The sequence below is a fragment of the Oryctolagus cuniculus genome, chromosome 14 (genome assembly GCF_964237555.1).
Source record: "Oryctolagus cuniculus chromosome 14, mOryCun1.1, whole genome shotgun sequence".
In the NCBI taxonomy this organism is placed as follows: Eukaryota; Metazoa; Chordata; class Mammalia; order Lagomorpha; family Leporidae; genus Oryctolagus; species Oryctolagus cuniculus.
In genome coordinates, this window is record NC_091445.1 from 89053810 (window position 1) to 89080110 (window position 26301).

At 44.5% G+C, this 26301-nt stretch overlaps 1 long non-coding RNA gene across 1 annotated transcript in view; it reads right to left on the minus strand.

Annotated features, from left to right (window-relative positions):
* The window catches only part of LOC138845220 (uncharacterized), a 51912-nt gene extending 25884 nt beyond the window's left edge, over window positions 1–26028 (minus strand). The window contains exons 1-2 of the long non-coding RNA XR_011382111.1: window positions 25798–26028; window positions 7862–7968 (exon numbers count right to left, since the gene is read on the minus strand). This is a non-coding gene — a long non-coding RNA (uncharacterized lncRNA). The remainder of the gene's footprint in view (window positions 1–7861; window positions 7969–25797) is intronic.
* Between the last annotated feature and the right edge of the window lie 273 nt (window positions 26029–26301).

The following is a 26301-nucleotide window of genomic DNA, read 5'->3' on the forward strand; positions in this document are numbered from 1 at the left end:
TGGTTTTACCTAGAGAAAAATAAACCAGAGTGAAAAAAGCCAGACACAGAAAGGCAAACATCACTTGTTCTCCCTGATACACAGGAGCTAAAATTATGATAGAATACTACTTTGGAAAACAATTTTTCATTTCTTAAGACGTTAAACATAAACCTAACATACTAACTCAGCCATTCCTTCCCTACATTCTTCCAAGAGAAATAAAAGCACATGTCAAAGACTTACGCAAGAATGTTCATAGCAGCTTCATTCATGACAGCAAACATCTAAAAGCAACCCAACTGTTCAACAACAGGTGAATGGACAAGCCAATTTTACACACATACAGTGGAGGACTACTTGGCAACAAAAAGGAATGAATTATTAATGCAATGAAATATGAATGAATCTCATAATAATTATGCTAAGAAGCCAGACCCTAACCCCCTCCCAAAAAAAGAACACAGATCATCTGATGTCACTTACATAGAATTATAGAAAATGTGACTAGTCTCTGGTTGTGCAGGAAGATCAGTGGTTGTCAGGGGACATAGGGAAACAAAGTCACCAACTTGACTTAGTAATGGTTTCATAGATATATGCATATTTTAAAACTTACAAAATTATACAATGTTAACTATATGCTATTGGGGCTGGATGTTTGGCACTGTGGTTAAGATGCCACTTGGGGCACTCCCGTCTCATATCAGAGGGCCTGGGTTCCAGTGCCTGCTCCTCCCTGACCATGTGTGCCCTGGGAGGGAGCAGTGATGACTGAAGAACCCAGGTCCTTGCCACCCACGTTGAGAGACCCGGCGAGAGTTCTGGGATCCTAGCTTAGGTCTGATGCTGTTGCAGATATTTGGGGATGAACCAGCAGATGAAAATCTCTCTGTCTGTCTCTCTTTCATTCTGCCTTTTAAATAAAAATAAGTACAGCCTTTTTAAAATGTGCTGTTTATTGCATTTCAATTCTAGCTCAATAGAGAATGTGGTCAAAGTAATCTAGACTGGAAAGGGCATCCTTGCTCTAAGAAGACACTGCTTGGCTAACACACATTAGAAGGTGGGGATATCTCAACATGAGTATATGCTGCATTTATTTTTTAATATTTATTTACTGATTTGAGAGACAGAGTTATAGAGAGTTACGAAGAGTTACTTCTCTTTCTCTGTCTCTGCCTCTCTGAAACTCTGCAATTTGTTTTATAAAATAAATCTTTTAAAAAATTATCTCAAAAATAAAACAATTAAAAAATATAAGAAAAAAAAGCAGTGTTCTTGAACATTTAAAATATTTCACTCACCAAATGGCTGCAACGGCCAGGACTGGGCCAGGCCAAAGCCAAGAGCCTGGAGCTTCTTGCAGGTCACCCATGTAGGTGCAGGGGCCCAAACACTTGGACCATCTTCTGCTGCTTTCCAAAGCTGTTAGCAGGGAGCTGGATAGGACATAGAGCAGCTGGGACTCAAACCGTAGCTCACACGGGTTGCAGGCACCGCAGGCAGAGGCTTAGCCTACTACATCACAACACTGGCCCCAAATATATGCTTCTTTTGCATTAGTTATGTATTTTTTCCACCATCTTTATCTCTTCTCACCTCTTGCCCCATACTCTCTGATTAACTTAACTAGGGATTTTTTTTTTTTTAGTTCGTTTTAGACATTTCAGCTTCTTTTAATGTATTCCTTCCTCTTTACTTGAGGTGGGAATTTAACACAACTAAGGTTTAAAAAAAGGAAATTTTGATGAAGTTGAGAGAAGATAATGGAAGAATCAGTGGAAATCAGAAAACTTTGAGAATTTCATCTTGGAAAGAAAGAAGGACACTTTTTTTAGGAAATGGGTCACAGGAATAGGGACAGATGGGGGATACTGAGGGAGTTGGAATACCATTTAGCAAATGCTCCTTGTCTGTCAGGTTCATAAAATAGCTCACAGACGTACATGGGGTTTGATGGAGGGACTAAGAGTGGAAGCGAAAGAAGAATATGCAAATAGCCCCACTGGAAATCAGTGAAGAATTGGCCCGAGGTGGGGAGCCGAGGCACTGCCAAACAGTAAAAAGGCAGCAATTGAACTCGCCATGAATTTCTGTGGGACATAGCCAGCAGGGTTAACGAGATGCCAGCCAGACCAGTGGCATTCAGTTAGAAGAACGAACAGTCAGCCTTTATTTTCAGAGGGAAAACCCCATATTTGTATCTTTAAAAAAAACTTAGGGATCTATTCTCAAGCAGATAAACCACTACATTAACAACAACTATACTTTTTCGAACTGTGTTCACAAATTTTCAACTCCTTTTAGTTCTGTAAATTATGTCTCCCAAACGTTATTGTATGTAGTAATTGAATATGTTTAAAGTTAACCAGAAATAAAGCCATTAATGAACATTTACATCCTTCTTCAATGTGGGAGGTCCTTTCCTAGGGACTTTATGTGTACTGGCCCATTTAGTGCTCATGCTCATGACAGCACAATGTTGTGCTCTATGAAGGAGAAAAGTGAAGAGAAGTTTGACATCTGATAGATGACAAAGTTAGAACACAAAAATCTGACTCTGGAGCCCAGTTCCTAACTGATACAATAGAACGCCTTTCATACGATAAATTAAATAAGATGACACATTATGTTGAACTATCTCGCAGTGACACCAAATAAGCAGGATTCGTGGGATGCAATGAGAAGGCTATTCCTTTGTTCCTACCATCTTTTCCACTTATGCAGCAGGCTTAGTTCTTTCCTACTCCAGATGATGTTTAGGAAAGTCGCATAACTATCATAGTTACTCTTGGTACTATGAGGTCCTATAACCAATCATATACACACCCTTTCCAGTGCAACAGTTGAAATTTAAATTTCGTTATAAACTACCCCCAGTGCAGGCCTAACCTAGGCTAGCAGCCTATGGCTGGTGGTGGCTTCTTCTCCCTCTTCCCAAGCTTGCATTTTTACATTTGCTAGGTACCTTGCTGGCTGTGGTTTCTTACTTCTACCCGCAGAATCCAAAATGGAAAGAACTAAAGTAGAGGAGATGTCCCGCCTAGCTCGCCAGGCTCGGGTGTCAGCTTTCTCTGGCTATGTGTTGAGAGCTGAACATCTCCAGGAGGCACTTTTTGATGAAGAGAGGTTGAATCCCACCCCACTTCCAAGGGTTTCTCGTCTGTAGCTCCCTCGGGAAGGTTAAGTCCAGCGGACCACTGGCTCCTCCTTCAGCTCCCTAGATATCTGAGGCTTTCCTTCTGTTGGAGTTTGCACCCATTTAAGCAGGCTGTTTCTTTGCTTCATAATACTTAGCATGATCCTGCCCAGGCACTGTCTTCCCTGGCCCATCAGAAACACTCCAGCATATTTGTCCTAAGCCACCCCAGTGGTCCAGGCCACCAATACAGCCACCTCTCCGTTGTTCAACCAGCCCCTTTACTTTTTCCACAGTGAATCCAGGCGCCCATTCTACCTGGAAGCACAGGGCATACATATTGTTAGGCTCTTTAGAGTCTTTACATCTGATTTAAGGTAAAGGAGCTCCTATTCACCCCCGTCCTTTGATAAAAAGAACGCAAAGCTCACACATAGCTGTCCCCCAAAACATCTTGACATTGTGATCTCACCCCCTTTTACTTCTTTTATGTTCCGATGAAAGTAAAGATTTGGAAATCTATATTTATAATCAGAAAATTTAGAGGTTACTGGGTATGAGTAACATACACAGTCAGTAGTATTTGCATTCAGTGTCAGTAACCAAGCAGGAAGTGTAATAGAAAATAAAAATCTCATTCCTAATAGCAAACAAAATTGTGAGATAGTCAGAAATCAAAACTTGAAATATTTGTGAAGAAACATAAGAATGTCTCAATAACTGGAGAATTGTCCCATGTCCATCAAGAGGAAAGTATATCATAAAACAGTTCTTCCAAAATGATCTAATGATCTAGTAATATTCCAGTTAAAAAATGACCATGAGATGTTCAATGTCTCTTGAAAATGATTGAAAAATATACACAACAGTCCAGGACTGAAAATCCCAAGGAATTCTGAAAAAAAATGAAGAAGGGGGCCGGCGCCACAGCTCACTAGGCTAATCCTCCGCCTTGCGGTGCTGGCACACCAGGTTCTAGTCCCGGTCGAGGGGCCGGATTCTGTCCCGGTTGCCCCTCTTCCAGGCCAGCTCTCTGCTGTGGCCAGGGAGTGCAGTGGAGGATGGCCCAAGTGCTTGGGCCCTGCACCCCATGGGAGACCAGGATAAGTACCTGGCTTCTGCCTTCGGATCAGCGCGGGGTGCCAGCCGCGGTGGCCATTGGAGGGTGAACCAATGGCAAAGGAAGACCTTTCTCTCTGTCTCTCTCTCTCACTGTCCACTCTGCCTGTAAAAAAAAAAAATCAGCTGGAGGGGGCCGGCACTGTGGCATAGCAGGTAAAACCTCCACCTGCAGTGCTGGCATCCCATATGGGCTCTGGCTGCTCCACTTCCAGACCAGCTCTCTGTTACAGCCTGGGAAGCAGTGGAAGCATTGGAAGATGGCCCAACTCCTTGGGCCCCTGCACCCATGCGGGAGACCCAGAAGAAGCTCCTGGCTCCTGGCTTCAGATTGGTGCAGCTCCAGCCATTTCAGCCAATTGGAGAGTGAACCAGCAGATGAAATTCCTCCCCACCCTCCTCTCTTTCTCTCCCTCCCTCCCTCCCTCCCTCTTCTTTGCTGTGTAACTCTGACTTTCAAAAACATAAATAAATCTTTTTAAAAAATCAGCTGGAAGTGATGAAAAATTCAATAAAAAATAAAAATAGATCCTGGCTTCAAAACAAACAAAAATTTCATAAAGGTCAAAACTTAAGTATTGAAAACCAAATTTTTTGAAGCAACGCATCAGAAACTACCTTATGATACTGGGGAAGGTAATAATTTTTTAGAAAAGGTATTTTTAAAAAATTACAAAACAAAAACATGGAAAATTGTGACTATCTTGAAATGGACAGCAGTCAAGACGGTCATAACCCAGGTAAAGCAAGCTACAGAGTGAGGAAAGGTGTTTGCAGGCAGAGAACAGAGTTACAAAGGTACTTCCACGAGTTCATGGAGAAATGGAATACAAGGTTTATTTTGATGGGAAAAAATGTGAAAAATGTCTGTAATACACATTTGCTATGAGCTGGGTGAAGACCACTCCCTCATATGTGGGAGACATGAGTGTCAGATAACTGATAAGAAATCTCAAAAGAAAATTTGTGTTCTATAAATCTTTATACTGCTGAATACAACAAATGGGAAAACTGTATCAATCAAGTGATGTTTAGGTAGCACACCATAAATGTTTTATTATGGAAATTTTAGAATACAAAAATTGATTTTTTTTCTTTAAGTAACAATGGGACTTTATATCTAAATACAGAGAGGTTTATTTTATATATTTTCACAAATAAGGCCTACACAAACCTAGTAATTTTTTAAAAAGATATTGCATTTGTTCTTTCTCTTCCCCTTGACAAATATTTTATTATTCTTCCTTCCTCCCAAATAGTGTTCAGAAACTTTTTAGTTTATGTAAAATTGTCTAGGTTCTTAGTTAAGAGAAGAGCAGAAATTAGGAAAGTCACTTTTTTCCAGACTATGAAGTGAGGAAGAAAGAGTTTTTAGAAATTTTTTATTTTAGTTGAACTTGAACCTAGGCACTACAATATGGGATGTGGGGCTCCCAACAGTGACTTAACCACTGTGCCAAATGCCTGCCCTGGGGAGAGAGAACTTTATCTCTCAAATGGTTTAAATACCTGAAAACTAGAGTGGAGATTGTTCAAGATCACTTCAAGCCTTCGTATTCTGCAGTCGGAGATGTGGTGGCACTTCAAAGAGCATGGACAAAGTAGGTCAATGCCTTCATGAGAGTGTCAGGAGCAAGTGAAGCTGAAGTGGGCAGCAGTGCCCACCTTGCTGCCTCTGGAGTCCCCATCAGTCACTCACCTGCACAATGACAGTAACTTGCTGAGGCTTATCCTCAGGTTCTTATCGAATCTGTAGCTCGCTCTCTTGTGCTCGCTCGCTCTCTCACGCACACACACACTTCACCTGCAAGAGCCCATCATCAGAATGCAATGGACACTCCCAGGAAGACGAAAGCAGTGTGTGTTCCAAATTTCCCAGGTGGTAAGACTGAAAAGTCAGCCCCTGGCCTCTACTTCATAGCTATGGAATCAGAATCCCCAAGGGAGGGGCCTCTGAACCTGTAGGTTTATCGAGTGTCCCAGTGACGTCTCAGAAGCAGACGAGTTTGGGAAACAGGAAAGGAAGCCACATTGGACCAGACTTGCTGGCATCTGGTTAGAGCTGGTGAGGCAACCTGAACTGAGGGACCTCAAGCTGAAGCCCAAGGTAGAGTCAGGTTCACAGCCAGTGGGTCAAGGTGAGAGTTGCACCTGTTTCCCCATGGGGACAGAGGAGGGAAGGCAATAACAATAATACCTATGCAAGACACTAAAATGGTTCAGAGAGGTACAAGGGCTATGGAAGTCACAAAAGCACCCTCCCATTCACCCAAGGGCCCCTGTTCCATGGTGTGTGCATTTCTTCTGAGCTCCCTGCAAGCTCCAGACCTACCTGATTAAAAACACTGAGGGCCTGGGACTAGAGGAAAGAGGGAGGGCAGGCACTGTGTGCTGATGCCCAAACTGCTCTGTGCCCTATCACTGCAGAAGTGTGGTGGTGGTAAAAGATTCTTCACGTCACGGCTGAGGCCAGCCCCCAGGGACAAGGATTTATGTTGGCAAGATGCCATAAATTTGGAAAATTGCTCACACCATGAGCCTTCAAATCTCAGAGGGGAAAAAAAAACTCAGCAAAGATGGGGGAGAAAAATAAGCAGAAGGGGAGAGAAGCTGTTAATTTATCAATCTGCGGATCTGAGGCCCCGCCACACTTAGCAGCTGTCAGATCAAGTATATACTCAAATTAAAAAGCTTTATCTGTCTCATTATGATTGCTAAGAAGGCCCTTGTCAGAGTTGAACTTGGAAAACTCTATGCAGACAAAAAGCTGAAAAGGGTCCAAGGAGGCTTTTTTATGCTACAGTGTGACGGTGATGGTGAGAAAGGTATCTCACTGAATTTCATATGGTTCTTATTTACGATGTATATCACCAAGTTGGTTGTTGCTTTAGAAACTGAGGACGGTTTGAAACTATTGCTAAAACTGGGGGAAACACAATTAGCAGTATAGTAATTGCTAGTGTGGCAACCAGACATTAAGCTAATAGCAACGTGTTTGCTGTCTCATTCCATTTTCCAAACAGCCCTGTGAGACAGTATCATTATGCCCGTTTTGCATATGAGGAAACTGGGACTTGGAGACATGAAATCCTTTCCCAATACACACTGCTCTCCAGGGTCCTTACAGCCACTCTCCTCCTCGTTATCAACTCCAGCTGCTTCATTGCTAAATGCCTTGGATCTGGACCTGGCCCTGGCCCCCACTTCCTTAAGACGCTTTGGCCATTATTTGCCCACTGGTGGCTTGTGTTGACATTCCCTGCCTGTGACAGTCTCTCTGCTCCTTCGCCAAGGCCTCCACATTGCCTTGCACTACCTTCCCTGGATCCCAAGCCACCTGGGGACTGGGAATGTGTCCTGTGCGTTCATCGTCTTCTCTGATGGCTCCTCCGGAGCAGTAGGTGTGCAGGAAATGGTTGTTCAATACGTGTTACATGGAGGCAGAGCATAGCGCTTATAACTTGAAGAATCAAGCAATAATGAATGAAGACATTTTAAAAGCCAGCTGACTTTAGGAAGACTAAAGTCTGGCATTCTCAGTGAGACAATTTTCAAACACAAGGCTTTGTGGCTCGAGATTATTTTGCTATTAGAAGGAACGAATGGAAAGTGCCTACTCACTTTGAAGCCTGTCTGTAATGGAACACACATTCCGTAAATCATTGTGTTGTCAGCGTCTGCTTGGTCGACCTCATCTTGCCAGCAGTTAATGGCCATGCCTGGTTCCTCTACGAAGAGGTAATAGAAGATTGATTGAGCTTCCATGTCTTCAGATATACCTATTTATCATCACTAATTACACTTCTGACTTCCTAGCTACTTCAAAGTAATTTATAGGAATGAAATTCATTATTCACAAAACCCAGTGACAGATGTCAAGGATGAGGGGTTACTGCCAGCAGGTCTTGCTGATCAGCATTTCCTGCCTGTGGCTCGGTTTATGCCACAGTTCTTGCATCTAGCATTATTCCCAGTAACTGGGCAGGGAAAGCTGAAGGCAGTCCTCCGAGCCTGGCTTACAAGCCTCCCATTCTGTTCTCAGATTTCACAGGAAAGCTCAGAAGTAAGTTCATTTGGTTAACTTCAGTGAACACAATTTCCACTGGGATATTATCAGTGAAAAGGGCGGATTGCTTTCTTGAGTTGCCTAGTGAGCAGCGGAAATGTACGAGCAGATGCTTTAAGAAGGTGCCGTTGAATCATTCTTTTTATTTTTATTTTATTTATTTATTTATTTTTGACAGGCAGAGTGGACAGTGAGAGAGAGAGACAGAGAGAAAGGTCTTCCTTTGCCGTTGGTTCACCCTCCAATGGCCGCCGCGGCCAGCGCGCTGCGGCCGGCGCACTGCACTGATCCCATGGCAGGAGCCAGGTGCTTCTCCTGGTCTCCCATGGGGTGCAGGGCCCAAGCACCTGGGCCATCCTCCACTGCACTCCCGGGCCACAGCAGAGAGCTGGCCTGAATCATTCTTAAAGTGATTGTTTCTCTGTCTTAGGTACTCAGAAGAAATTTTCTGGGATAGGCAGTTGGCCTAGCAGCTCTCATAGCAGACTTGGGGGGATCCCCAGCTCTGGTTCCTGACTCCAGCTTCCTGCTAATGTAGACCCTGGGAGGCAACAGCGACGACTCAAGCAGTTGGGTTCCTGCCACCTTCACAAGAGACCTGGCTTGAATCCCAGGCTCCCAGCTTCGGAGTGAACCAATGGATGGGAGTTCTCTCGCTCTCGCTCTCGCTCTCTCTGTCTCTCGCTCTTTCTGTCTCTCCCTCTATGCCTCCTAAATAAATATCTTTTTAAAAATTTTTTAAAAATAAAAAAATTGGCAAAGTATAAGACTTTCTAGTAAGTTACAATCTAGTCTGGTGCCATGCACACTCTTACTTTTGGGGAAACTATTTTAGTTGATATTTTAGAAAGGGATGACTTTATATGCACCCTCAGTGTTGCTATTGTGTGTGGTCATTTTACCACTTAGTAAGTGATTTCCCCTAGACTGGCTCTATGAAATTAAATCAGTTTAATATTCAAAGATGTCACAGGGTTGACCCACTAAAAAGTGTATAAATGTGATTTATTAAAAATAATCCCAACATTATTATATGGGAATGTATTTAAGCAGCACAGAATACATGAAGGAAATCTGATTTTCTTCATGAAACCACATTTCCATGCTATCGACCGAAATCATGACTTTTTTTGTTTTTTTTTTCTTTTTGTAGTGGCACAGGGAAAATTGGGCTGTTAACTGTGAACAGTTAATTCCAGGGAAAACACCGTGATAGCAGTAGTTCCAAGTCAGTGTTTCTATAATCATTCACTGCCAACAGTCAGTATAATTGCAAACAGTAGATTAGTCTTGCACACTGACGGTCTCTATAGCTCTGTATTCCAAAGCTGCTCTCAGCTCTGTGGGAGCTGGACTTCAAAAGCGGGAGGCAAAGCCGTGGATATCCGTTAAAACCACTCCTACTCACAACAGAATCCCTGCCCCTTTTATGTTCCTGTGTGTGCCTAGAAAAAGTGTGGGTAATGATACACTAGGAGTCTTAGATCTTGTTAAGCCCTGTGGGTACAATCCCCAAAACCAATTACGCCAAATTATACTGATAACACACCTGACCCACAAAACAATAGACAAATCTGGAGCGGAGCTGATTTTTCTCAAAATTCAAGATTATAAAGTGGGTTTACAGGAGACCAGGTCTTAAAGGAGTTAAACTATTGCAAGTAGGGAGACGCATTAAACTACAGGATCTCTCTCAGAGGAATGAGACTGTGGATCTTTAGATCACAGGTCCTAGCCACCACTGCATACATCAGGTGAACCTAAAGTGGCTCGTTACCCTTGTCTACAGAAACTCTTTTGAAAACACTTCCAGATGTTAGCTCCATGCTTCCAGGGAGTCAAAGGCATTGCATGAATTTCTGCAAAGTGGTTAGCTGTGCTTCCCAGTATGCCCAGGAATTTCCCATTCCAAAGCCCCAGGCCTCAAGCAACTAATTCCAATGAGTGGAATGGGACTGGGGCACACAGCGAGGGGGTGAGCAGCTGTATCCAGATTCCAACCTGGAGTGGACAATGGAACACAATTCAGCCCAGAACAAGGCTCATTCCCCATGTGCTCTGCGCCCTCAACAGCGCCATGCGTTGCTTGTCTGCAATGCCCTGAGCACTCCTTGTGGAAAGGCAGCAGTACAGTGGCCCACAGTGCTGACTCTAAAACAAAACTCTGGTTTTGAATGCCACATTGGCCACTTGTATTCATCACTGAACCTTCCTGATCTGTTTTCTCATTTAACAATGGCAATTGTACCACCTGCTAACAATCACAAAGATGAAACTAGTAAGTGCGTGTGACACACACACATTATTGCAGTGTCTGGCTGGTTCAAGTGTCAGCGGTCCTGGGTACTGTCTCCCGGAGAACTCCCATTCGTCATGAGAGGCCTGCTCCGACCTCACCCACCCTGCTGCATGTTCCCACAGGCTCATTGTACCAATGTCACTAATCCTTGATTTCCTCATCTATAAAATGGACATAATAGTAAAATGTGGCCGGCGCCGCAGCTCACTAGGCTAATCCTCCGCCTGCGGCGCCGACACCCCGGGTTCTAGTCCCGGTTGGGGCACCGGTTCTGTCCTGATTGCTCCTCTTCCAGTCCAGCTCTCTGCTGTGGCCCAGGAGTGCAGTGGAGGATGGCCCAAGTGCTTGGGCCCTGCACCCGCATGGGAGACCAGGAGAAGCACCTGGCTCCTGGCTTCGGATCAGTGCAGCGCGCCGGCCGTAGTGGCCATCTGGGGAGTGAACCAACAGAAGGAAGACCTTTCTCTCTGTCTCTCTCTCACTGTCTAACTCTGACTGTCAGAAAAAAAAATAGTGAAATGTACCTCTGGGATATTGTGAAGATTAATAGGAGATGAGCAGAACATATCTGTTACAGAGTAAAAACCAATGGTTATTAGCTATGACCTGTTTTTATAAACCTTGCAGATATAGTACCCAGCACTCCACTGAGCACTTATGAGGTGTGCAATAATACTTAGTTGGCACATAATTGGACAGCTTTAAATAGCATTGAGTCAGACTGAAGTCAACTTGATTAGATCTGGTAGTGGTCCAAGAAACCATGATAAGGGCCTAAATGAAAGCAGCGGAGGCAAGATGGAGAAACAGAGGAAACGGAGGTGAAATTTGCAAGCTTAGAGGTACTGACTGGGGCGCCAGCATTGTGATGCAATGGGCTAAGCCATCGCTTGCAACGACTCATTACATATGGGAGTACTGGTGCCAGCACTGCCTCAAATCCAATTTCCTGCTAATGTGCCTGGGAGAGCAGCGGATGATGACCCAAGTCCTCGGGCCCCTGCACCCATGTGGGAGACCCGCATGGAGTTCCTGGCTCCTGCCTTCAACCTGGCCCTGCCCTAGCTGTTGTGCCCACTTGGGGAGTGAACCAGCAGATGGAAGATGCCTTTCTATCTCTGTTACTCTGCCTTTCAAATAAATAAATAAAATACATCTTTTAAAAATATACTCCTTGGGGCTGCTGCTGTGACACAGCAAGTTAAACCTCTGGCCTGAAACGCCGGCATCCCATATGGGAGCTGGTTCGAGTCCCAGCTGCTCCTCTTCCAATCCAGCTCTCTGCTATGGCCTGAGAAAGCAGTAGAAGATGGCCCAAGTCCTTGGGTCCCTGCATCTGCATGGGAGACCTGCAAGAAGCTCCTGGCTCCTGGATTTGAACTGGCACAGCTCCGGGCGTTGCAGCCATCTGGGGAGTGAACCAGTGGGTAGAAGACTCTCTCTCTCTCTCTCTCTCTCTCTTCTCTTCTCTTTTCTTCTCTTTATCTCTCTCTCTTTCTCTCCTTCCCCATCCCTTCTTCCCTCCATCCCTCTCCCTGCTCTGCCTGTCAAATAAATAATCTTTTTTTAAAATGTACTGGTTGGATATAGAGAATCAAATTTGAGGGTGTCGAAAATGACTTCAGTGGTCCCAGATACTGGATGGACATAATGCCATTGCTCAAGAGAAGCAACGTGGAGAGTAAACAGATCTGTATGTAAAGATGGTGTTTAGTCTTAGTTGCTCTGAATTTGAGGTGCCAGTGAGATGGCAGAGTGTAGATGTCCATTGGGACTAATAGCATGAGTACCAACAGCAGGAAGCAGGACTGTTATGGAGTTGGAAGAATGTTTCAATCGGAGGAAGAACCAAGGGCGAGAATAACAGGGAAACCCTTGGCTTCCTGCTCTTCCCATCACACCTGTGTCCATCCTTTCTCCCCGGTGAGCCTAGAACTGCTTCATACTCAGAGCTAAGAACCATGCACAATATGTCAGAATGACATGAAAATCTATTTATCTCCAGATCTGCAGCTATTCCTCCACCTTCCCATAAGAGATAGCCCATGCATTCTAGAGTTGAACTCTTGCCAGAGTATTACTGTGGGAAACCCGGGAACACACATAAAATTCGCTGCCAGGACAAGAGTGCCTTAACCCATATGGGAAGTGCATTTGATAAATTAAAGCAAGTTTTCTTCATAGTTGTCTTGTAAGTAATCTCTCCTTGAGAGACATCATTTAAAATCCACAGTCTCACACTCTGGGCATCAGAGACTAAGTGAATTAGGATGGGAAGAGCAGAAAGGTGAAGAGGGAGGCCAAATCAAAACACTCTCAGTTTTACTGTTGTAATGAACCAAATAATGCAGAACATTGGAAATAAAAGTCCATTAAGAGACAAATCTGCACAGAGAATCCACAAGCAACCTTGAAGGACCTTCCATAAGGAAGCCGTCCATCCACAGCATGGACCAATCAGCTTCCTCACTGACAGCACTTTCTTATTATTTTTTTTTTAACAGACAGAGTGGACAGTGAGAGAGAGAGAAACAGAGAGAAAGGTCTTCCTTTGCCATTGGTTCACCCTCCAATGGCCGCCGCGGCCGGCACGCTGCGGCCGGCGCACCACGCTGATCCAATGGCAGGAGCCAGGAGCCAGGTGCTTTTTTTTTCCTGGTCTCCCATGGGGTGCAGGGCCCAAGCACCTGGGCCATCCTCCACTGCACTCCCTGGCCACAGCAGAGAGCTGGCCTGGAAGAGGGGAAACCGGGACAGAATCCGGTGCCCCGACCGGGACTAGAACCTGGTGTGCTGGCGCCGCTAGGCGGAGGATTAGCCTAGTGAGCCGCGGCGCCGGCCAGTGACAGCACTTTCATACAGGACTTGCCTCCCAGTGTTCTCTGGAGAGACGAAGACTGGGGTCACCCCAATATTAGTTGTCTTCCTCTCCAATGTCTCCTGCAAAGTTAACATTCTATTGTTTAATTTCAGACAATATATATACTCATATGAAAGCAAAGATAGCAAACATGTAGAACTTCTTTAAAAAAAAAAAAACGTTTTATGTATTTGAAAAACAGAGAGATAAGGACAGACAGAAATCTTCCCTGTGCTGACTCATTCCCCAGATGCCCACACTAGCTGGGTTATGCCGGGCTGATGCGAGGAACCCAGAACTCATTCTGTGCCTCCCGCAAGGCAGCGCCAGGGAGAGAAGGCAGGAAACCATCACCTGAACCATCACCTGCAGCTTCCTAGGATGTGTGTTAGCAGGAAGCAGCCATCGGAAGTAGAGCCAGGACTTGAACGCGGATATGGTGTCCCAAGCAGTGGCTTAACTGCTACACCAAATGCTCTCCCTCCCCCTGCCATAAAATCTCTTAATATCCATAATCCCACACAACCAAAGGTATGCAGTGTGTCCTTGGTCTAAAGAATAGATTGTAGTTGCACACGTCTACATTCAGAGATATACACCCCTGCACCCTGGCAGGGCTGTCACACACAACAGCAGAGGTTGTTCCGGAGGAAGGCACTTTACTGGGTAGAGGGACATATTTTGCTTCCTACTCTGTCCTCTTCAAATTAAGACACAATTTGCAGGATCCTAAATCCCTTCATCCCTGAAGGTTTTCATTCCCCTGGGTTGTTCCCTAACTGTCCCGGTCCTGCTCGCTCTCCTCGGCTATGGCCTCTCCAGGGAGCCCAGCTCCTGTGTGGGTAGGTAACCTGGTCCAAGGAGCCCTCAGATTTTCCTACCACAAAGCACTGGCTGCTCCTGTCCTGTTGGGCTGAAGTGAACAAGGCCTGCTCATTTCAAGCCAGTACATTCAACCAGCATATATGGTTTCAGACTCAGGCATGACCTTGAGCATGATCCCCAGTGGCAAAGATTCTTTGCAAAATAGAGTTGGGTGGTGGCTTAGATATAATGACAAAAATACTTGTAAAAAATTATGGATTTTTTTTCCTTATTGTGATCTGTAAAACTAAGGATGGCTAAGTACCCCTCAAAACAGATACTACTGGCATCCTCACTCAACAGATGGGTAAGCCAAGGCTTAAAGAAACATCTAAACTCCAACTGGAACCCAGCATAGCCTGCCCCGTTAGCATGAATCATTTAGCACACACTCACAATCTAGGCATCAAACGCCTCTCTCAAGCTTTCCGTCCTTCCTGGCTGACAAAGAACTTGGCCAGCCACCACGTGGGCTGATCTGAGTAAAGGAAGTTAAGCCCACCGCTGGACAAGCAAGCCTCTGCCACTCACAAGCTGATTTCACAGGGTTCCCAAGTTTAATTTGGTAGTAGTTTGAAATATCGGGATTCTATACCCGTGCTGGCTTGGGTGATCCTCTTTGGCGTCCTGAACGTAAGGCTCATTAGAGGGCTGGCTGGGTCCTCACTAACAGTAATCGTCCCGGGGCGCTCTTCCTGCAAAGGGCATCCCTCTGGGGAAGACTTCGCAATCACACGCACAAACTCTTGAGTCAGACGTTCTTCTACAAGTGACTTTCAAAAAATTCGTGGAAAATGAGTATTAAGGAAAAAAAAAAGACTACCCATGAATTTCAAAAAATAATTTTGCACCAAAATAAACTCGCTTTTCAATTCCATTTTTGATGAACTTTTTGAAGTCCCTCTCCTACCATTTAACATTGTTAAAACAGATTGATTTACAGTGAAGGGTTTCCTATCTCTAGAGATAATCTTCCTTTGTTGAGGGGCTTCTGAAGCTCCCTCTTATTAACTTTTAAGAGCACCTTCCCTGCCTCCTCTCCTTAAGTGGATTGTTGACGGACTGAAATTGATCCTGATGGTTTGAATAAACATGGACCTTGCTCTCTTACATCTTGGTTTGATAAAGACTAGTAAGCAACTCCTCCAAAATTAAATTAAAAGTATAGAGCAAGTACAGTACGTTAGCAATGCAGTATCCAAAGTAGAATACGGACTAGGGTATTCAAGAATTTAGCTCATGTGTATCTTTTCATAAGTGCTTTTTATCCTTTGCCCCCAAATTTTGTAATAACAAGTCCATGAGAATACCCTAGATTTAGCTGTGAGATAACAATTGTCATAACGGAGGTAGGGACATGTTTACCCAAGAAATGGCTTCAGAGAGAGATTGAAGAAGCACGAATTCCAGCTGACTCATGGAGGCCTCATTTCTCCCCACATTATCATCCTACGAAAGCTGTGGCAGCAACACAGACAGAGAAACTTTGTTCAGGAGCAGCATAGCTTTTCCACTGCACTTGAAGTGAGGAGGTAGTAATGATAAGGAGGTAGATATTTCCTAAAAAGGAGACCTTTGCTTTCAGGGTGATCAAAAATAATAGTCTTCATCTTCCCTATGAAATAAGGGGACAGAAAATACTGCAAAAGTAGCTTGAAGGCAGTAGTGAAAATCTAGTCCCTGTAGAGACTTGGAGAGAAAATCGAGAAGGACTTTTTTTAAAGTACACTGAGCACTCCAAGGACAAGACTGGGTTTGGAGACCCTGAATGTCGAGGGGTAGCACTGGGCAACCAAGACGTAAACATAGGAGAAGACAGGGGATCTGGTTGATCCAAGTCTGGATATTGAGGAGGCAGATGTTTAAAAAGTGCATAAAGCAGCCGGCGCCGCGGCTCACTAGGCTAATCCTCCGCTTTGCAGTGCCGGCACACCAGGTTCTAGTCCCAGTCGGGGCTCCGGATTCTGTCCCGGGTGCCCCTCTTCCAGGCCAGCTCTCTGCTGTGGCCAGGGAGTGCAGTGGAGGATGGCCCAAGTGCTTGGGCCCTGCACCGCATGGGAGACCAGGACAAGTACCTGGCTCCTGCCATCAGATCAGCGCTGTGTGCCGGCCGCAGCGCGCCAGCCGCGGCGACCATTGGAGGGTGAACCAATGGCAAAGGAAGACCTTTCTCTCTGTCTCTCTCTCTCACTGTCCACTCTGCCTGTCAAAAAAAAAAGTGGATAAAGCAATGCATCTGCATCTCCTCTGGGTAAGGGAAGAAGCAAAGTCACAAGGGGGGACCAAGCAGTGGGGAGGCAGGAGCACTGGAGGACCTCTGTGTTAGAAGAAGTGAGGCTGGATAGCAAACACAATGGGATCATGGGAGGAGGAGAGGTGGTAGGATAGAAGCTTAGTCAGCAATTGCTAATCAGAACTTAAAGCACTGGAGGCTGTGCATCTCCAATCTGTAAGACTCGGGGAGTATCTATCAGTAGGGAAGGGTGACTGAGGTGCAGAGAAAGGGAGGTTTTACCCACGCCAGTATCTCGCGACTTGTGTGTTGAGTATGGACCAGCAGGATTGGAAGACACCAGTGAGGATGGAAATATTTTCTTTTTTCTAGTAATATTGTATCTCTATGCTATGGTAGACCTTCTTGTTAGAGGCCACATCCAATACTTATAGGCCAAGGAAGAAAACAAATAAAATAGGTAGATAGAGAGATGAACAAAATATAAAAGTCATCATTGAATATGGGACGCGGCCACAACTATGTGGTTTGGGTGGCTTGGGATCTTAATTTCTTCCTTTTGTTAGGGGGATGCATACATTTCTCACTTACCCTACTCGATTATCCTTTCCTTGAAGGGAGGTCTGTAATTTCTCGTCTGTGCATCCTGTTACAGTATGGGCATGGTTGCATACACACGCAGCTGTTGTTCATACAGCTTCTGCTGGAGGCAAGCATTTGGTTTAGCAGTGGCTCTGCTTCTGATGCAGGTTCCTTGGGACCCTGGGAGATAGCAGGTGATGATTCAAGTACTTGGGTCTCTGCCACCCAGTGGGAGACACAGAGTTCCTTGCTCCTGGCTTCAGCCTGACCCAGCCCTAGCTACCAGGGAATAAACCAGTACCTAGAAGATCTCTCTTTCCCTCTCTCTCTCTCTCTCTCTCTCTCTCTCTCTCTCTATCTCTATCTCTCCTTTTCAAATAATTGCTTTCAATTAAATAAGAAAACTTTTTCCGAAGTAATAGGGAATCCACATCATCCCTAGATGTTCATATTCTGCTCATATAAATGCTTACATGGAAGCTCAGGTGTTCACTTAGCGCTTTCTGTGTGTGCAGCTCAGCCTATTTGCTTAGTTGGGGAATCCAGAATGGTTTAAGGGAGCAGGGACTGGGTGTGCTGAAGACAGGGACAAAGGTCTCCTATACTTTCTAGACTCTTCCCCTCCAGGATAGGGCCCAGAACTGAATAAATGCCAATGAGTCCCAGATTAGAACGAGGAATCCACACCTTACTAAGTAGCTGCCTCTGACGGAGGTGATTTGGGGATGCAGTGGGAGTCAGCCTTACTAGGACTATAGACACATCCAAATATCCTTAGCCCTCCACACCAACTCAAACTCAGACCTTAAGATTAACCTACTAGATAATCTGTTCTTATAAGGACAGGTACTTGAATTATTTTATAAAGAAATCAGTAAATTCCCAGTTGGGAGGTATCTGCTACATTGTAAGATAATGTGTTCCGAATGCTTGTGGTTTCAAGTCCAGAAATGAGAAGTACTGTGGTTTTGATGGCATTCCACTCACTGTTCTTAGCCAATCGCCGAAATTGTTGGAGGGTTGGGAATGCTTCAACTCAGTGAAGGGACATCATCACAAAAAGGCAAAATTCTTGTAAACACTGGAGGGGCAGGCCAGGGCTGGGCTCTCCCAGGCCATCTTCCCCTCGGTGAGCTCTCTGTTGAAAACGAGTGAAATTGGAGTGACAGCATAAGGACAAGTCCCGAAGCAGAACACCAAGATCTATGGTTCCACAATGCATATTTTTTGGTGACCATCTGGGGATTAAATTAACATATTTAAAGTTCAAAAGGGAACAGAAATTCATTACTAGAATGGGAGAGGTCATTTTTTTCCTGGATGACTCCCAAACCGAAAATTGAGAACAGGATTCGTTGCAGTAAAAGCCCAAAGGGATTGGTTTTTTTCCTTTAAAGAAGCCAGCAGATGTTTTCATTGTTTTTTAGAGCCAGCTCTCGGTTAATCAGCACTTGGACACTCAAAGTTTCAGTTATTCAGTTTTGCTTTTCTTTTCTGTGTCACCTAACCTGAAAATGACCTCTCTCTAGTCACTATTTGAGAGATTATAATGTTTCTTGGAATATCTACTACCAGTTGGTCACAGCAAAAAAAAATAAAAAGAGCAAGTAAGTTATTCTTTTCCTATTTATCTGCATTCTACCTCCTGTTCTTCTCACCTTTTTATTTCTCCTGTCTTCTTAAAAAAAAAAAAAAAACTTACTTCTTTATTTGTTTGAAAGGCAGAGTTACATAGAGACAGAGAGAGAGACAGAGAGAGAGGTCCTCCATCTGCTGGTTCACTCCCCAAATGGCCTCAACAGCTGGTCCGAAGCCAGGAGCCAGGAACTTCCTACAGGTCTCCCACATGGGTGCAGGGGCCCAAGCACTTGGGTCATCTTCTACTGCTTTCCCAGGCCACAGCAGAGAGCTGGATCAGAAGTAGAGCAGGAGGCTGGCGCTGTGACATACCAAGTAAAGCCGCCGCTTGCAGTGCTGGCATCCCATATGGGTGCCAGTTCGAGTCCTGGCTGCTCCACTTCTAATCCAGCTTTCTGCTATGACCTGGAAAAGCAGTAGAAGATGGCCCAAGTCCTTGGGCCTCTGCACCCATGTGGGAGACCAGGAAGAAGATCAGCACAGCTCCAGCTGTTGCAGCCAATTGGGGAGTAAACCATCGGATGGAAGACCTCTCTCTCTCTCTCTCTCTCTCTGCCTCTCCTTCTCTCTCTGTGTAACTTTGACTTTCAAATAAATAAATAAATAAATCTTATTAAAAAAAAAAGCAGTGGAGCAGCCGGGACTCGAACCAGCACCTCTATGGGATGCCTGCACTGCAGACCAGGGCATTAACCTGCTCCGCCACAGGGCCAGCCCCTTACTTCTCCTCTGGACAGCAGTACTCTGCCACCATGTCCTGTGTGCCAGCATGTGGACGGAGCCTCAGAATTTTATCACCTCCCCCCGCCATCCTCTCATGCAGGCGACCTCATAAGCACTCCCCCATCAGATGATGTGGTCTGCATTAGCTCAGAAATTTAGGGCAAATAGAAGAATTTTATAATGCTGAATAATGCCGCAGTGAATAACCACTGGGAACTTCATTCACTGAAGCGATTTTTTGATGTTGAATTTTAAGTCTGAAAGGGGAAAAAAGTAGCATCCACGATAGCATTGCCCGTGCTGGGTAGAAAGTTCAGGGTTCAAGATCACAGGCCTCTCAGTGGTCGTAATTTGTAATCTGTAGTTCTCCAATATAAGGGAAGAAAAGAATGTAGACTGTGTCAGTCTTTATTGCATAATTGTTTCATTTCATTTTCTCAGCAATATGTTGAGATGGCATATACAAATGAAGAAATTAAAGTTTGCGGAGATTAAGTAACTAATCTGAGATCACACGGTGGTAAGTATCATCAAAAAACCTCCACACTCTGGTCTGTCTGGCACCAAAGCTTTGTTTGTACCATGCTTTCTACTTCATCCAAGAGAGGACAGAGGATAACATCTTTAACTAGAGTCCACCCTGATGGATTTGCAAGGGGATTATCCTTTTTTTAGTGACTGTGGGTCTTGGAAATTATCCAGTTCATAAGCCCTTGAACTGATGACACCAGCGATATCAAGTCAAAAGGAAACTTAAAATAAATACCGAAGAGGGACGTGTGTGCAAGTGTGTTTACGTTTGACTCTCTGAGTTCATGCGGATATCACACGACATCTAGAAGCGAAGGAGCAGTGGATTGTTTTGTGATGGCCTGGACCGTGGGTAATTAAGAGCAGAGCGCATGACTGAACCCAGGTTCACAGAGGGGAGGGCAACCACTGTAAGGATTTTATGGAAAGTTAAACATGAAAGGGATGTGAAAACCAGCTAGTCGATCAGATCAGGGTTCCAGTGGGGAAACTGAGGATCAGAGGAGTTGAGATTTACAATGTCTCTTGGAACCCACACTGAATAAATAAGAGCTGAGTTGAATGAGGAAACTGAAGAAAAGAGCAATTACATGAGCTACCCACAACCGCAAAGCTAATCCCTGCTCAGCCTGGACCAGATCTCCTGTCCTCAAGCCTCTGCTTACTTGGCTTATCAGGCACTCTGATAAACTAGTGCACTTGGACTAGAGACATCAGCACAATCCTATGAAACAAGAAACATTATAGTTATTCCAATTTTACACTGAAGGAAAGTAATACTTGAAAGGAGAAGCTAGTCTGTATGTATCCCATATACTATCATGTTGTAAATCTCAAAAATGCACAAGGGAATGTATTTTTTAAAAAAGATTGAGATAACTTGCTCAAGTTCAAATTAAATGGCAGTCAGAAGCAAACCTAGGTGCACTGACCTTATCCAGAGCTCTGAATTTTCCCAATATTCCCCAAAGAGGAAGAAGGTGTCAGCAAACTCCCATGGGTCCCTCAGAGAGGTGTTAGGGAAACGAGTACCAGGCTCAGATGGGGCCGTTTGAGCAGTGCTGACATGGAGACACCCTCCTCAGGAAGGCAAAGATACCCTTTCTTTTTGCGTGGTGCGCCAGCCGCAGCGCACCAGCCGTGGCGGCCATTGGAGGGTGAACCAATGGCAAAAGGAAGTCCTTTCTCTCTGTCTCTCTCTCTGTGTCCACTCTGCCTGTCAACAACAACAAAAAAAAGATTTATTTTATTTATTTGAAAGAGTTACGACTGGGAGCTCAGTATACTCCATACCTACTGGTGCCCTGATCTAGACTTCCAGGTTCCAGAACTGTGAGAAGTAAATAGCTATTTTTTTGATAACTCAACCAGTTTTGAGTATTTTCTTACAGCAACATAAGCAAACTAATACAATCTCTCCCCCACCTCTCTTCTCCCTCCCCTCTCTACTCCCTTCTAGCCCTCATTCTCCCTCCCTTACACAGCACCTGCCTGGGATGTGAGAGCCACTCCCACACCCTCTGCCCTGACAGAACTGAGCCCTCAGGCCCAGCCCACCTGGCCACACTCCTATGGCCCTGCTGTCAGCAGCCAGCCCCTTCTAGCCTCTGCTCTCGGGTAAGAGTGAAGACTGTTGTTTTTTTTTTTTTTTTTTACAGGCAGAGTGGACAGTGAGAGAGAGACAGAGAGAAAGGTCTTCCTTTTGCCATGGGTTCACTCTCCAATGGCCGCCGCGGCCGGCGCACCGCACTGATCCGGTGGCAGGAGCCAGGTGCTTCTCCTGGTCTCCCATGGGGTGCAGGGCCCAAGCACTTGGGCCATCCTCCACTGCACTCCCGGGCCACAGCAGAGAGCTGGCCTGGAAGAGGGGCAACCGGGACAGAATCTGGCGCCCCGACCGGGACTAGAACCTGGGGTGCCGGCGCCACAAGGTGGAGGATTAGCCTAGTGAGCCGCGGCGCCGGCCTGAAACACTGTTCTTGATGTCAGCCACTCAACCAAGGCCACACCTCAAGCTCGCAAATACTGTCATGGAAGATTCTTTTCTCTAGGCCCAAGCACAGTGGGAAATAGGATATACAGCACTGCTGTCCCTTAAGAAATTATCTTCACATATAAATCTATATAACTTTCCTTTCTCTGAGAACAGCACACAATTTTTATATCTTCAGTGAAGGTAAGAAGTTGAAGGGTCATGGAACTTACTTTTGAGTGTTCCCATTGGAGATTTATATTTTGATATAACACTCACATCAGCATCTGAAATCTAATCTCTCTCATTTTAGGGCCTTGGCCAAAAGTATCATTTTCATTTACTATTTCTATGCTTATATATAGAATAACATTGGAAAGATAAATAAGAAATAGCAGTTGGCTCCGGAGTGGGAAGTAACTGGCAGAGAAAGTAAGGGAAGGAACTTTTGACTATTTATGCTTTTGTACCATTTGAGTTTACACACTGTGCATATATTATCTATGAAAACACTTAAATCAGTGAATGTTTCCCCAAAAAAGGAAAAGTAGAATGTATTATTAAACTTAAAAAGATAAATGCAGATCTTATATAAATAAAGTCACCAAATTTTTCCTTTTACATTTTTTAAAAATATTTATTTATGTATTTATTTATTAGGAGGGGTGCACCCCCACCCATTGTTTTACTTCCCAAATGCCTGCAAGAGTTGAGGCTGGACTGAGGCTAGAACTAGAAGCCAGAAACTCCACCCAGGTCTTCCAGGTGGGTCTCAGGAGCCCAGTCACTTGAACTATCACCACTGCCTCCTAGCAGGAAGCTGGAATCAAGAGCTGGAGGCAAGATTCAAATCCAGATACGTAACACAAGTCACAGGCATCTTGACTACTACACTAAATGCTAGCTCCCCAATTTTTTCTAATAATACCCACTAAATTAGTAATAGTTAATAGATATAGTTCTATGCAGGGATAGACATATGAATCAGTAAAACAGAGTGGAAAGAACTGAAACAAACTGTTGGCTATGGATGAACTTGCTATATGAAAAGGTGTACCTCAAATCAACAGAGGGAAATGGATTATTAAGTGAGTTAGCTCTGAACAACTGGCCATCCATTTGGAGAAACAAAATATAGTCCCTTACTCACCCCTAAAATGAACCTATAATAGTAAACGATGAAAAATACAACTGAGCGGTGTTTTAATATTTATTTGGGAAAGGATGAATGTGACACAAATACAGAAGCTATGAAGAAGCTAGATTATTTCATTTAAAAAATCTTCAAAATATCCCAGAGAGAGAAATATCTTCATGCAAGGTTCCCTAAAGTTAACAGTACTTCTGGTTTTATGGTGGGATGACACAGGTGATTTTAGTTTTCCATTTTTTCTTATTTGGTAGGATATTTTTAATTAAAATTCATATGCATTACTTAGCAACAAAATTATTTTAAATTACGTTAAATACAATGGATGGGGCCAGCATTGTGGCATAGTGAGCTAAGCTGCCAGCTGCAATGCCAGCACCCCACACAGATCACTGGTTTGAGCTCCAGTTTCTCCACTTCGGATCTGGATCCCCACTAATCACCTGGGAAGGCAGCTGAAAATGGCCCAGGTGCTTGGGTACCTGCCACCCATTGGGACCTGTGCTCGCTGTTGTGACCCTTGGAAGAATGAACCAGTGGCTAAAAGATTCTCCCTCCCTCTCTCTCTCTCTCTCTCTGCTTTTCAAATAAATAAATCTTTTTTTAAAAAAAATTTTTAGATGCCAGCCCCATGGCTCATTTGGTTAATCCTCCGCCTGCGGCACTGGCATCCCATATGGACACCAGTTCGAGTCCCAGTTGCTCCTCTTCCAGTCCAGCTCTTTGCTGTGGCCTGGGAGTGCAGTGGAGGATGGCCCAAGTCCTTGGGCCCCTGCACCTGCATGGGAGACCAGGAAAAAGCACCTGGCTCCTGGCTTCGGATCAGCACAGCTCCGGCTGTAGCGGCCATTTTGGGGGTGAACCAAGGGAAGGAACACCTTTCTCTCTTCTCTCTCACTGTCTACAACTCTACCTGTCAAATAAAAAGAAATTAAGTGAATACTATGTTGTGACAGAGACAAGACTTGTCATTGAGACAGCATCATCCAGTAAAATATAAACACCAAATATACTCTCCAGGCCAAGGACAGGTTCATGTAAGCAGGTCATTTAACCCAGGGATCCTCTTCTTGGGTTGCTGTTCCTCAGCATGGAAAGGGTGGAAACTCAGGTCCTGCGTGCTCATTTACTTTCCATGGATGTTAATAGGATTCTGTCCAGGTTCTATTGACGAACTTGAACTCGGAAGCACTGGAACACTATTTTGAATTCTGTATGGGCTCTAATTTATTCTTTCACACTCAGATTAAATTTTTTCTAATTCCAGCTTTAGAGAAGAAGGCAAGTCAGATATTTTTCATCAGGAAGTTCAGAGAAGGAAAAATGACAATTGCTGTGCTTTAAAAAGGCAACATTTTCAGCATTCAGAAGATATAACAAATATTTAGTTACCATCCGCAGCAGAAAAATGAACCATGGATGAAGTACTAATGAGGACCGCAAATCAGATATGAATATGTTAACATTAATGCTAGTGATAGTAGGCATTTATAGTGCCTACTACTCCTCTGCTTTGTGCTCTCTCTATATTGTCTTCAGCCAGAAGTAAAAATTTTTTAAGTTTTTTAAATTAATTAATTTATTGATTTGAAAGGCAGAATGACAGAGAGAGGGCAAGAGAGAGAATGTTCCATTCACTGGTTCAGTCTCTAAATACCCACAACAGCCAGGGCTGGGCCAGGCTGAGGCTGGGAGCCAGGAACTCGTCTGGGTCTCCCACATGGGTGGCAGGGACCCAAGTATTTGGATCATTGTCTGTTGCCTTCCTATGTGTATCAGCAGGGAGGTGGATCAGCAGCAGTATAGCCAGGACTCAAGCTGAAATTCCAATAGGGGATGCAGGGTTCCCAAATGGCAGCTTATCTTGCTGCCCTGTGGCCACCCCAAAAGTGAATCCCTTTTAAGATTTATTTATTTATTTGAGTTACAGTGAGAGAGGGAGAAAGAGAGAGATCTTCTATACACAGTTCACTTCCTGAAATGACTACAATATCCAGGGTTGGCTAGGCTAATGCAGGGAACCAGGAGTTCATTCAGGTCTCACATGTGGACAGCAGGGGCCCAAACACTCAGGCCGTTGTTTGCTGCTTTCCCGGGTGCATCAGCAGGGAGACAGATCAGAAACTGAGCAGCCAGGACTTGAACGAGTGCCCACAGGGCATGCTGACATCACAGGCAGTGGTTTAACCTACCATGCCATGATGCTGGCCCCTCACAAGTAAATTCTCAAAAGACAAACTTCTTAACTGAGTGCGTTTTAAAAAGATAATTCCATAAAAATCAGATTTTTAGAAAATTCTATAGCTCATTGCTCTATCCTAAAAATCATTGCTGTCTAGTACAAATAATACATAATTTCCTTAAGGAATTTGGGGTTTACAAGTAACAACCCTTGGTACTGCTTAATTTTCCCCAGTGAAAACAAAGGTCACAGCAGGGGTCAAAGCACTTCGATTCCTACAAGGGTCTAAGAGATGTCAGCATTGGCAATGGTAGCTGGCACTTCCTGAGTTCTTCCTATATGTTCCAAGTGGCTTACATGCGTGAGTTAATCTAGCCAACAACTCTATAAGGAGTTACAAGCATTAGCTCTGTTTTGAGAGAATAAAACTAAAGCATAAAGAAAGTTTAAAACTTACCCAAAATCACATAGCTAGTGGGTGATGACGCCGGTAATTGAACCCAGACAATCTGACTCTGGCATTCTTTCACAATACGCTGTGCCTTGGAGCTTGCTCCCCTGGCTTGATCCTGATGAGATGGAGTGGGGAGATCAAGTTTTCAGACTTCTAGAGAGAGGTCTGCATCCTTTCACTAGTATATCAAAATGAATAACTGAAGCAGCTATTCGAACAGAATCTGCCTCTCACTCTAAGATGGAATTAATAAGAAATGGGAAGGAGAGGGGCGTGGCTGAGGTCATTGCCTTGCAGTTTTGTTAACCTCTGCTGGAGGACACCAACACAAAAGAACACACTGCCTTGAATACCCGCTTCTGCTGCCAGCCCGATTTTCGCTTTGTGTCACTGTTTGTACCTTGGGAAAGCTAGTATGCCTCTGATCTAAATCCACGCCTCAGTGACTGAAATGGCAGCCTTGTAGAAATGTAGAACATACACACTACAGCTTATACTGTGTTGTTA